The sequence below is a fragment of the Equus asinus genome, chromosome 29 (assembly GCF_041296235.1).
Source record: "Equus asinus isolate D_3611 breed Donkey chromosome 29, EquAss-T2T_v2, whole genome shotgun sequence".
Taxonomy (NCBI): domain Eukaryota; kingdom Metazoa; phylum Chordata; class Mammalia; order Perissodactyla; family Equidae; genus Equus; species Equus asinus.
The window spans coordinates 6,804,951-6,818,426 of record NC_091818.1 but is presented as its reverse complement, the minus strand read 5'-3'; positions in this window follow the sequence as shown (position 1 = coordinate 6,818,426).

The following is a 13,476-nucleotide window of genomic DNA, read 5'->3' as shown; positions in this document are numbered from 1 at the left end:
CACACTTGAAAGGTTCATACCGCAGTAAGGAATCTCTGGATTCCATGCAATCCCAGTCAAAGTTGCAGCAGTATTTGCCACAGAGAAGAAGAGAGAATCCTAAAGTTTCTAGCCAGCAACACGAGACCCTGACTAGGCAAAGGAATCCTCAGGAAAACGAACAAAGCAGCACGTGTCACAATTTCTGATTTCAACATAGAGGACGAAGCGCTAGGTACCGAAACGGCACAGTCTGGGCCCCAAAACAGGCATGAAGACCCATGCAAAACAATTGAGAGCCCAGAGCCCAACTCAAACTTACATGGACAGCCCATTTTGGACCAGGGAGCCAAGTGGAGACAGCGGAGGAAGGAGAGTCTCTACAATAAACGGTGCTGGGAAGCCTGCACAGCCACATGGAACACAACGAGAGTACACCATGATGTTACACCTGGCACACACACCACCTGAAATGGATTAAAGCCTTGAATGGCAGACTTGAAACCGTGAACCTTGTAGGAGAAGACCTAGGCAGAGTGCTCTTTGCCATCTGTCTGAGCCGCCTATTTGGAAGAAGCATGTCTGACTGGGCAAGGGCAACAAAGGAAACAAGAAACAAACGGGACCACATCAAATGCACACACTTCTGCCCACTCAAGGAAACCATCAACTGAATACTAAGACACCACAACGATTGGGAGAGGATGTTTGCAAACCACACATCGGACAAGGGGTGAAAAGCCCAAAGATACAATCAACTCGCACGTCTCCACAAGAAAAAAAACAAGCCAATGAAAACCTGGTCAAAAGATGGAAGCAGAGATTTCTCCGAAGAAGACAGAAAGAGGGCCAGTAGGTGCATGAAAACTTGTTCACCATCATTAAGTCTCAGGAAAATGCAAATCCAAACTGCAAGGCCATGGCAGCTCACTGTGGTCAGCATGGCTAGAAGGAAGCAGACAGGAAATAACAAGTGTCAGAGAGGAGGTGGAGAGAAGGGAAGCCTCCTGCACTGCTGGTGGGAGTGTAACCCGGTGCAGCCACGATGCCAAAGGTGTGGAACTGCCTCAGAAGTTTAAGTATCCATGTCCCGTATGACCCAGCTATTAATCTGCCGCTTGCTTATCCAAAACAGTCAGAAAGACTACCGCATAAAGACATGTGCATGGCTGTGTTCACCACAGTCTTACTCCGGATATCCAAGACTTGGAAAGCACCCTGGTGTCCAGCAAGGGATGATTGGAGAAGGAAGATGGTCTATAGCCACACAATGGTATACCACTCAGCCGGAACAAATGATGCAATCCAGCCATTTGTGACCACCAGAATGGCTGTGAGGGTTTTAGGGGAAGTGTAACAAGCCCCAGGGAGAAATTCAAATACCATAGAATCTCACTTACAAGGAGAAGAAAAAGCAAGCACTAACCAACAGGTGGCACTGAACATTTGTATGCGGGCTCCCAGAGGCAAAGAGGGGCGGTGACGGAGGGTGAAAGAGAAGATTAGGCACAAGTGTGTGGTGAGGGCCTGTGATTAGTCTTACACTGGTGAAGATGATGTAAGCTACACAGAAGTCTAAAGCAATGAGGACGTGAATCTGGAAGTTATAGTACGTTCTAATGCAGGGTCATGGCTATAAATTCACCTCAAATCAAAAATCCAAAAAGGGGTCCAGAATGATGTCATAAAGCTTTGGGGGCGGAAAGAGTTTACAGAAGGTGAACTTCCAAGGATGGAAAATCACCTCCAAATGCTTACAGATGCTACAGAAAGGCAGACCATTCCAAATAGGTGAAGAGGAATACTACGAAGAGAACATGATCAGTCCTAAACCCATGAACGAACGGAAAATGTTACCGTCCATGATGTTATTACTAATCACCTTCACGAATAATCCAAACAGGCCCACGTCTTCCCAAGTTCAGGCAAAAGGTTGGTCCAAAAGTACAATTCAGGGCCGGCCCTGTGGTGGAGCAGGTAAGTGCCCACATTCCGCTTGGGCGGCCCGGGCCTCACTGTTTCACATTACGAGTGCATATCACATTAGTAGTGTTAGGAAATATAGATTTCATGGTATGGTGCGGGCAGAGATCATAAATAAGCAGCAATTGTGAGGATACGTTATCAATACGCACAAGAAAAGGAACCATAAGAATATTACAATCTATGGAAGTATCTGGTACACTTCCCAAAGGCAGAAGGAAGGAAAACTTGTGACCTGCCAAGGTGGAATTGGCAGAGTGCCACGAGATGACACCATCATTGTGCATCAGAACATTCCCTGGGCAACTTCAACTTGTGAGGGAGTCCAGGACTTTTTCTGGGTAAGGTCCACCCATTTTGCCATCTACCCAAGATATAAGAGATAAAACCCAGGATAATCTTACAGGAGTGAAACCAGTGTCTAGAGAGAATGTAGGAGCCCTTTCGAAGTTCAAGGAGAAAGATAGAAACTGACAACAATTGCAGAAAAAGGAAAACTATCCTACCTAGACAGGGTGAGGAGTCAGACTGGTCTGAGATGGCTGTGAAACTCTGTGTGCACGGAGGTTGTCAGGACAACTTCGAATTTTGAGGTCGCTTATGACATCACGGTGAACATGTCCCCCAGGGTGGCCGCATGGTTACAGTCTGAGGATTGGCCTAGGCTAGGCTATTAAAGGGACAGATACCCAGAAACAGGTTTGGCAAACAGAAAGCAGGCACAGAAACTAGAAGAGATAAAACAGAGTCTGATGCAAGGGATAAGAAAGGAACCCTAGGCCACAAGTGAGAATAGAGGGACAGGCACGGAGAGGAGAACATTGTCATCTATTCAAGTCTATGGGGAGGTCATGCTGATTCAAGCTTGCAACTTCATTGGAAACAAGTGGCCGGACTTGGCGTTCATCACACCTACAGTGCCCTTGTGCCTTAAGCATAATGCAAAGTCAAGAAAGATGTCTTGAGGACATTGAAGAGAAGAATCGATGCCTCCTTTCCAAGGCCCATAGCATTCTTTGAAGGTCAGTCTCTTTTTCCGAAGCTCTGGTGTCACGTGGGCCCACTGGGCACATGGTAATGTGTCCCAAGAGATGTCTTGGAAGCCTTGAAGGAATGGAGCCCTGTCACGCTTGGGGTATGTCTCTTTGTTTGGAAGTGCTCTACAAGGGTGCTGAAAAGCACCCTCTTCCACAGGGCTTCGTTCCTTCGTGAAGGCTGCCCTCCCAGGCTAGTGTGCTCTGTTTGCCTCCATCGAAATTCTCTCCCCCTACCTCTTGCCGTAGAAGGATTATTGATTATGTGTTTTGACACCATATGTAAGGAAGTTGCACGAAAATTAGAACTTTACAGTTGTGTTTCAAGAAAAATAAACAGGCCAGGGTAGAGGATGTAGGGCAAACAAATGGCACACCCTATAAAAATTAAGTAAGCCCGTATCTGGACGGAATCTAGGGGAACGTTCAAGGATCAGGGGTCAAGTTCGAAACTTCCCAAATCCGGAAAAGAGACAGAAAAATATCTTTCCTGGAGAGTGGAATTCATCCGATTTGTCTAAGTTGTCTTGGAAACATTGTGTCCGTGAAGGGGGTTGCCAGGACCACCTCGAATTTGGAGTTTCTGATCTCAGGATGTCAAACCAACCCACATGACCACGTGTTCTCAGTGCTTAGTTTGACCTAGGCTAGGGTAGCCAAGAGTCCTACAAGTGACCGGTGCAAATTCAAGGACAACAACCAAGAGTCACGAAAGCACTCACACCTCACCCTAGAGAACATACAGCGATTAACGAAATACAAACTAATCCCTTGGAATGAAGGAGAACGGACTGATAAGCATGTCTAAGGGAGATAGCTGAGAAAGACCATGACGAGTATACTATGGAAAAGAAAAAGAGGACCCAGAAAATGGAAGGTGAACAGAAATCACACCTGAATTATCCACAATGAAAGATGATGTCCGTCTTTAGACAGACTCTGCTGGAACGTTTGAAAGTCAGAGAAATTCACAAGCCAAAAAACGGCAGCGAAGGTCAAGCATGGGCTAACTGGGAAGGGTGAGTTATGAGACTGCTCCAAGCAGGCTCTGAAACCTGTATCCAGGAAGCATGCTGGACCTCAGAGACACAATTATGACAAATCCTCTGACATCACAATGGACCCAAAAAACAACCTAGCCTCATCTACACAGTGCTAGAGTTGGGCTCACTAGTATATTTAACTCCCATTGCACTCAACTGCACGTTGCCACTGAACATGTAAGTGGCCGGCCGGTGGTGCAGTGGTGAGGTCCGCACCTTCTGGGTCTGTGGCCCAGTATGGGCTGGGTGGAATCCTCGGTTTGGGCCTCCTCACCACTGCTTCAGTTGTTCTGGTGCAGGCGTCCGAGGTAGAGTAGAGGCAGATGGGAAGGGACGTTGGACAGGGCCAGACTTCCACAGCAAATACAGGAGCATTGCCAGCAGATGTGAGCACAGCAATGCACTTGTGCCAAAACAAAACCAATTAAAAGTTGCAAAGAACAGAAAAACTGAAGCTAAGGAAAAAAAAAACAAAAAAACAGGAGCTTGCCATTACGAAGAATAGGATCTCTGTGAATAACCTTAGCAAAACAGGTGAATTCTATGTTAATTCAAAAACTAGCAAACCTTTGGGGAAAGAAACTCAAGAAGACACAAGAAAAAAAAAGATATCGAGGGATCGAGGAATGGAAGGATTAACACACTTGAAAGGTTCATACCGCAGTAAGGAATCTCTGGATTCCATGCAATCCCAGTCAAAGTTGCAGCAGTATTTGCCACAGAGAAGAAGAGAGAATCCTAAAGTTTCTAGCCAGCAACACGAGACCCTGACTAGGCAAAGGAATCCTCAGGAAAACGAACAAAGCAGCACGTGTCACAATTTCTGATTTCAACATAGAGGACGAAGCGCTAGGTACCGAAACGGCACAGTCTGGGCCCCAAAACAGGCATGAAGACCCATGCAAAACAATTGAGAGCCCAGAGCCCAACTCAAACTTACATGGACAGCCCATTTTGGACCAGGGAGCCAAGTGGAGACAGCGGAGGAAGGAGAGTCTCTACAATAAACGGTGCTGGGAAGCCTGCACAGCCACATGGAACACAACGAGAGTACACCATGATGTTACACCTGGCACACACACCACCTGAAATGGATTAAAGCCTTGAATGGCAGACTTGAAACCGTGAACCTTGTAGGAGAAGACCTAGGCAGAGTGCTCTTTGCCATCTGTCTGAGCCGCCTATTTGGAAGAAGCATGTCTGACTGGGCAAGGGCAACAAAGGAAACAAGAAACAAACGGGACCACATCAAATGCACACACTTCTGCCCACTCAAGGAAACCATCAACTGAATACTAAGACACCACAACGATTGGGAGAGGATGTTTGCAAACCACACATCGGACAAGGGGTGAAAAGCCCAAAGATACAATCAACTCGCACGTCTCCACAAGAAAAAAAACAAGCCAATGAAAACCTGGTCAAAAGATGGAAGCAGAGATTTCTCCGAAGAAGACAGAAAGAGGGCCAGTAGGTGCATGAAAACTTGTTCACCATCATTAAGTCTCAGGAAAATGCAAATCCAAACTGCAAGGCCATGGCAGCTCACTGTGGTCAGCATGGCTAGAAGGAAGCAGACAGGAAATAACAAGTGTCAGAGAGGAGGTGGAGAGAAGGGAAGCCTCCTGCACTGCTGGTGGGAGTGTAACCCGGTGCAGCCACGATGCCAAAGGTGTGGAACTGCCTCAGAAGTTTAAGTATCCATGTCCCGTATGACCCAGCTATTAATCTGCCGCTTGCTTATCCAAAACAGTCAGAAAGACTACCGCATAAAGACATGCGCATGGCTGTGTTCACCACAGTCTTACTCCGGATATCCAAGACTTGGAAAGCACCCTGGTGTCCAGCAAGGGATGATTGGAGAAGGAAGATGGTCTATAGCCACACAATGGTATACCACTCAGCCGGAACAAATGATGCAATCCAGCCATTTGTGACCACCAGAATGGCTGTGAGGGTTTTAGGGGAAGTGTAACAAGCCCCAGGGAGAAATTCAAATACCATAGAATCTCACTTACAAGGAGAAGAAAAAGCAAGCACTAACCAACAGGTGGCACTGAACATTTGTATGCGGGCTCCCAGAGGCAAAGAGGGGCGGTGACGGAGGGTGAAAGAGAAGATTAGGCACAAGTGTGTGGTGAGGGCCTGTGATTAGTCTTACACTGGTGAAGATGATGTAAGCTACACAGAAGTCTAAAGCAATGAGGACGTGAATCTGGAAGTTATAGTACGTTCTAATGCAGGGTCATGGCTATAAATTCACCTCAAATCAAAAATCCAAAAAGGGGTCCAGAATGATGTCATAAAGCTTTGGGGGCGGAAAGAGTTTACAGAAGGTGAACTTCCAAGGATGGAAAATCACCTCCAAATGCTTACAGATGCTACAGAAAGGCAGACCATTCCAAATAGGTGAAGAGGAATACTACGAAGAGAACATGATCAGTCCTAAACCCATGAACGAACGGAAAATGTTACCGTCCATGATGTTATTACTAATCACCTTCACGAATAATCCAAACAGGCCCACGTCTTCCCAAGTTCAGGCAAAAGGTTGGTCCAAAAGTACAATTCAGGGCCGGCCCTGTGGTGGAGCAGGTAAGTGCCCACATTCCGCTTGGGCGGCCCGGGCCTCACTGTTTCACATTACGAGTGCATATCACATTAGTAGTGTTAGGAAATATAGATTTCATGGTATGGTGCGGGCAGAGATCATAAATAAGCAGCAATTGTGAGGATACGTTATCAATACGCACAAGAAAAGGAACCATAAGAATATTACAATCTATGGAAGTATCTGGTACACTTCCCAAAGGCAGAAGGAAGGAAAACTTGTGACCTGCCAAGGTGGAATTGGCAGAGTGCCACGAGATGACACCATCATTGTGCATCAGAACATTCCCTGGGCAACTTCAACTTGTGAGGGAGTCCAGGACTTTTTCTGGGTAAGGTCCACCCATTTTGCCATCTACCCAAGATATAAGAGATAAAACCCAGGATAATCTTACAGGAGTGAAACCAGTGTCTAGAGAGAATGTAGGAGCCCTTTCGAAGTTCAAGGAGAAAGATAGAAACTGACAACAATTGCAGAAAAAGGAAAACTATCCTACCTAGACAGGGTGAGGAGTCAGACTGGTCTGAGATGGCTGTGAAACTCTGTGTGCACGGAGGTTGTCAGGACAACTTCGAATTTTGAGGTCGCTTATGACATCACGGTGAACATGTCCCCCAGGGTGGCCGCATGGTTACAGTCTGAGGATTGGCCTAGGCTAGGCTATTAAAGGGACAGATACCCAGAAACAGGTTTGGCAAACAGAAAGCAGGCACAGAAACTAGAAGAGATAAAACAGAGTCTGATGCAAGGGATAAGAAAGGAACCCTAGGCCACAAGTGAGAATAGAGGGACAGGCACGGAGAGGAGAACATTGTCATCTATTCAAGTCTATGGGGAGGTCATGCTGATTCAAGCTTGCAACTTCATTGGAAACAAGTGGCCGGACTTGGCGTTCATCACACCTACAGTGCCCTTGTGCCTTAAGCATAATGCAAAGTCAAGAAAGATGTCTTGAGGACATTGAAGAGAAGAATCGATGCCTCCTTTCCAAGGCCCATAGCATTCTTTGAAGGTCAGTCTCTTTTTCCGAAGCTCTGGTGTCACGTGGGCCCACTGGGCACATGGTAATGTGTCCCAAGAGATGTCTTGGAAGCCTTGAAGGAATGGAGCCCTGTCACGCTTGGGGTATGTCTCTTTGTTTGGAAGTGCTCTACAAGGGTGCTGAAAAGCACCCTCTTCCACAGGGCTTCGTTCCTTCGTGAAGGCTGCCCTCCCAGGCTAGTGTGCTCTGTTTGCCTCCATCGAAATTCTCTCCCCCTACCTCTTGCCGTAGAAGGATTATTGATTATGTGTTTTGACACCATATGTAAGGAAGTTGCACGAAAATTAGAACTTTACAGTTGTGTTTCAAGAAAAATAAACAGGCCAGGGTAGAGGATGTAGGGCAAACAAATGGCACACCCTATAAAAATTAAGTAAGCCCGTATCTGGACGGAATCTAGGGGAACGTTCAAGGATCAGGGGTCAAGTTCGAAACTTCCCAAATCCGGAAAAGAGACAGAAAAATATCTTTCCTGGAGAGTGGAATTCATCCGATTTGTCTAAGTTGTCTTGGAAACATTGTGTCCGTGAAGGGGGTTGCCAGGACCACCTCGAATTTGGAGTTTCTGATCTCAGGATGTCAAACCAACCCACATGACCACGTGTTCTCAGTGCTTAGTTTGACCTAGGCTAGGGTAGCCAAGAGTCCTACAAGTGACCGGTGCAAATTCAAGGACAACAACCAAGAGTCACGAAAGCACTCACACCTCACCCTAGAGAACATACAGCGATTAACGAAATACAAACTAATCCCTTGGAATGAAGGAGAACGGACTGATAAGCATGTCTAAGGGAGATAGCTGAGAAAGACCATGACGAGTATACTATGGAAAAGAAAAAGAGGACCCAGAAAATGGAAGGTGAACAGAAATCACACCTGAATTATCCACAATGAAAGATGATGTCCGTCTTTAGACAGACTCTGCTGGAACGTTTGAAAGTCAGAGAAATTCACAAGCCAAAAAACGGCAGCGAAGGTCAAGCATGGGCTAACTGGGAAGGGTGAGTTATGAGACTGCTCCAAGCAGGCTCTGAAACCTGTATCCAGGAAGCATGCTGGACCTCAGAGACACAATTATGACAAATCCTCTGACATCACAATGGACCCGAAAAACAACCTAGCCTCATCTACACAGTGCTAGAGTTGGGCTCACTAGTATATTTAACTCCCATTGCACTCAACTGCACGTTGCCACTGAACATGTAAGTGGCCGGCCGGTGGTGCAGTGGTGAGGTCCGCACCTTCTGGGTCTGTGGCCCAGTATGGGCTGGGTGGAATCCTCGGTTTGGGCCTCCTCACCACTGCTTCAGTTGTTCTGGTGCAGGCGTCCGAGGTAGAGTAGAGGCAGATGGGAAGGGACGTTGGACAGGGCCAGACTTCCACAGCAAATACAGGAGCATTGCCAGCAGATGTGAGCACAGCAATGCACTTGTGCCAAAACAAAACCAATTAAAAGTTGCAAAGAACAGAAAAACTGAAGCTAAGGAAAAAAAAAACAAAAAAACAGGAGCTTGCCATTACGAAGAATAGGATCTCTGTGAATAACCTTAGCAAAACAGGTGAATTCTATGTTAATTCAAAAACTAGCAAACCTTTGGGGAAAGAAACTCAAGAAGACACAAGAAAAAAAAAGATATCGAGGGATCGAGGAATGGAAGGATTAACACACTTGAAAGGTTCATACCGCAGTAAGGAATCTCTGGATTCCATGCAATCCCAGTCAAAGTTGCAGCAGTATTTGCCACAGAGAAGAAGAGAGAATCCTAAAGTTTCTAGCCAGCAACACGAGACCCTGACTAGGCAAAGGAATCCTCAGGAAAACGAACAAAGCAGCACGTGTCACAATTTCTGATTTCAACATAGAGGACGAAGCGCTAGGTACCGAAACGGCACAGTCTGGGCCCCAAAACAGGCATGAAGACCCATGCAAAACAATTGAGAGCCCAGAGCCCAACTCAAACTTACATGGACAGCCCATTTTGGACCAGGGAGCCAAGTGGAGACAGCGGAGGAAGGAGAGTCTCTACAATAAACGGTGCTGGGAAGCCTGCACAGCCACATGGAACACAACGAGAGTACACCATGATGTTACACCTGGCACACACACCACCTGAAATGGATTAAAGCCTTGAATGGCAGACTTGAAACCGTGAACCTTGTAGGAGAAGACCTAGGCAGAGTGCTCTTTGCCATCTGTCTGAGCCGCCTATTTGGAAGAAGCATGTCTGACTGGGCAAGGGCAACAAAGGAAACAAGAAACAAACGGGACCACATCAAATGCACACACTTCTGCCCACTCAAGGAAACCATCAACTGAATACTAAGACACCACAACGATTGGGAGAGGATGTTTGCAAACCACACATCGGACAAGGGGTGAAAAGCCCAAAGATACAATCAACTCGCACGTCTCCACAAGAAAAAAAACAAGCCAATGAAAACCTGGTCAAAAGATGGAAGCAGAGATTTCTCCGAAGAAGACAGAAAGAGGGCCAGTAGGTGCATGAAAACTTGTTCACCATCATGAAGTCTCAGGAAAATGCAAATCCAAACTGCAAGGCCATGGCAGCTCACTGTGGTCAGCATGGCTAGAAGGAAGCAGACAGGAAATAACAAGAGTCAGAGAGGAGGTGGAGAGAAGGGAAGCCTCCTGCACTGCTGGTGGGAGTGTAACCCGGTGCAGCCACGATGCCAAAGGTGTGGAACAGCCTCAGAAGTTTAAGTATCCATGTCCCGTATGACCCAGCTATTAATCTGCCGCTTGCTTATCCAAAACAGTCAGAAAGACTACCGCATAAAGACATGCGCATGGCTGTGTTCACCACAGTCTTACTCCGGATATCCAAGACTTGGAAAGCACCCTGGTGTCCAGCAAGGGATGATTGGAGAAGGAAGATGGTCTATAGCCACACAATGGTATACCACTCAGCCGGAACAAATGATGCAATCCAGCCATTTGTGACCACCAGAATGGCTGTGAGGGTTTTAGGGGAAGTGTAACAAGCCCCAGGGAGAAATTCAAATACCATAGAATCTCACTTACAAGGAGAAGAAAAAGCAAGCACTAACCAACAGGTGGCACTGAACATTTGTATGCGGGGTCCCAGAGGCAAAGAGGGGCGGTGACGGAGGGTGAAAGAGAAGATTAGGCACAAGTGTGTGGTGAGGGCCTGTGATTAGTCTTACACTGGTGAAGATGATGTAAGCTACACAGAAGTCTAAAGCAATGAGGACGTGAATCTGGAAGTTATAGTACGTTCTAATGCAGGGTCATGGCTATAAATTCACCTCAAATCAAAAATTCAAAAAGGGGTCCAGAATGATGTCATAAAGCTTTGGGGGCGGAAAGAGTTTACAGAAGGTGAACTTCCAAGGATGGAAAATCACCTCCAAATGCTTACAGATGCTACAGAAAGGCAGACCATTCCAAATAGGTGAAGAGGAATACTACGAAGAGAACATGATCAGTCCTAAACCCATGAACGAACGGAAAATGTTACCGTCCATGATGTTATTACTAATCACCTTCACGAATAATCCAAACAGGCCCACGTCTTCCCAAGTTCAGGCAAAAGGTTGGTCCAAAAGTACAATTCAGGGCCGGCCCTGTGGTGGAGCAGGTAAGTGCCCACATTCCGCTTGGGCGGCCCGGGCCTCACTGTTTCACATTACGAGTGCATATCACATTAGTAGTGTTAGGAAATATAGATTTCATGGTATGGTGCGGGCAGAGATCACAAATAAGCAGCAATTGTGAGGATACGTTATCAATACGCACAAGAAAAGGAACCATAAGAATATTACAATCTATGGAAGTATCTGGTACACTTCCCAAAGGCAGAAGGAAGGAAAACTTGTGACCTGCCAAGGTGGAATTGGCAGAGTGCCACGAGATGACACCATCATTGTGCATCAGAACATTCCCTGGGCAACTTCAACTTGTGAGGGAGTCCAGGACTTTTTCTGGGTAAGGTCCACCCATTTTGCCATCTACCCAAGATATAAGAGATAAAACCCAGGATAATCTTACAGGAGTGAAACCAGTGTCTAGAGAGAATGTAGGAGCCCTTTCGAAGTTCAAGGAGAAAGATAGAAACTGACAACAATTGCAGAAAAAGGAAAACTATCCTACCTAGACAGGGTGAGGAGTCAGACTGGTCTGAGATGGCTGTGAAACTCTGTGTGCACGGAGGTTGTCAGGACAACTTCGAATTTTGAGGTCGCTTATGACATCACGGTGAACATGTCCCCCAGGGTGGCCGCATGGTTACAGTCTGAGGATTGGCCTAGGCTAGGCTATTAAAGGGACAGACACCCAGAAACAGGTTTGGCAAACAGAAAGCAGGCACAGAAACTAGAAGAGATAAAACAGAGTCTGATGCAAGGGATAAGAAAGGAACCCTAGGCCACAAGTGAGAATAGAGGGACAGGCACGGAGAGGAGAACATTGTCATCTATTCAAGTCTATGGGGAGGTCATGCTGATTCAAGCTTGCAACTTCATTGGAAACAAGTGGCCGGACTTGGCGTTCATCACACCTACAGTGCCCTTGTGCCTTAAGCATAATGCAAAGTCAAGAAAGATGTCTTGAGGACATTGAAGAGAAGAATCGATGCCTCCTTTCCAAGGCCCATAGCATTCTTTGCAGGTCAGTCTCTTTTTCCGAAGCTCTGGTGTCACGTGGGCCCACTGGGCACATGGTAATGTGTCCCAAGAGATGTCTTGGAAGCCTTGAAGGAATGGAGCCCTGTCACGCTTGGGGTATGTCTCTTTGTTTGGAAGTGCTCTACAAGGGTGCTGAAAAGCACCCTCTTCCACAGGGCTTCGTTCCTTCGTGAAGGCTGCCCTCCCAGGCTAGTGTGCTCTGTTTGCCTCCATCGAAATTCTCTCCCCCTACCTCTTGCCGTAGAAGGATTATTGATTATGTGTTTTGACACCATATGTAAGGAAGTTGCACGAAAATTAGAACTTTACAGTTGTGTTTCAAGAAAAATAAACAGGCCAGGGTAGAGGATGTAGGGCAAACAAATGGCACACCCTATAAAAATTAAGTAAGCCCGTATCTGGACGGAATCTAGGGGAACGTTCAAGGATCAGGGGTCAAGTTCGAAACTTCCCAAATCCGGAAAAGAGACAGAAAAATATCTTTCCTGGAGAGTGGAATTCATCCGATTTGTCTAAGTTGTCTTGGAAACATTGTGTCCGTGAAGGGGGTTGCCAGGACCACCTCGAATTTGGAGTTTCTGATCTCAGGATGTCAAACCAACCCACATGACCACGTGTTCTCAGTGCTTAGTTTGACCTAGGCTAGGGTAGCCAAGAGTCCTACAAGTGACCGGTGCAAATTCAAGGACAACAACCAAGAGTCACGAAAGCACTCACACCTCACCCTAGAGAACATACAGCGATTAACGAAATACAAACTAATCCCTTGGAATGAAGGAGAACGGACTGATAAGCATGTCTAAGGGAGATAGCTGAGAAAGACCATGACGAGTATACTATGGAAAAGAAAAAGAGGACCCAGAAAATGGAAGGTGAACAGAAATCACACCTGAATTATCCACAATGAAAGATGATGTCCGTCTTTAGACAGACTCTGCTGGAACGTTTGAAAGTCAGAGAAATTCACAAGCCAAAAAACGGCAGCGAAGGTCAAGCATGGGCTAACTGGGAAGGGTGAGTTATGAGACTGCTCCAAGCAGGCTCTGAAACCTGTATCCAGGAAGCATGCTGGACCTCAGAGACACAATTATGACAAATCCTCTGACATCACAATGGACC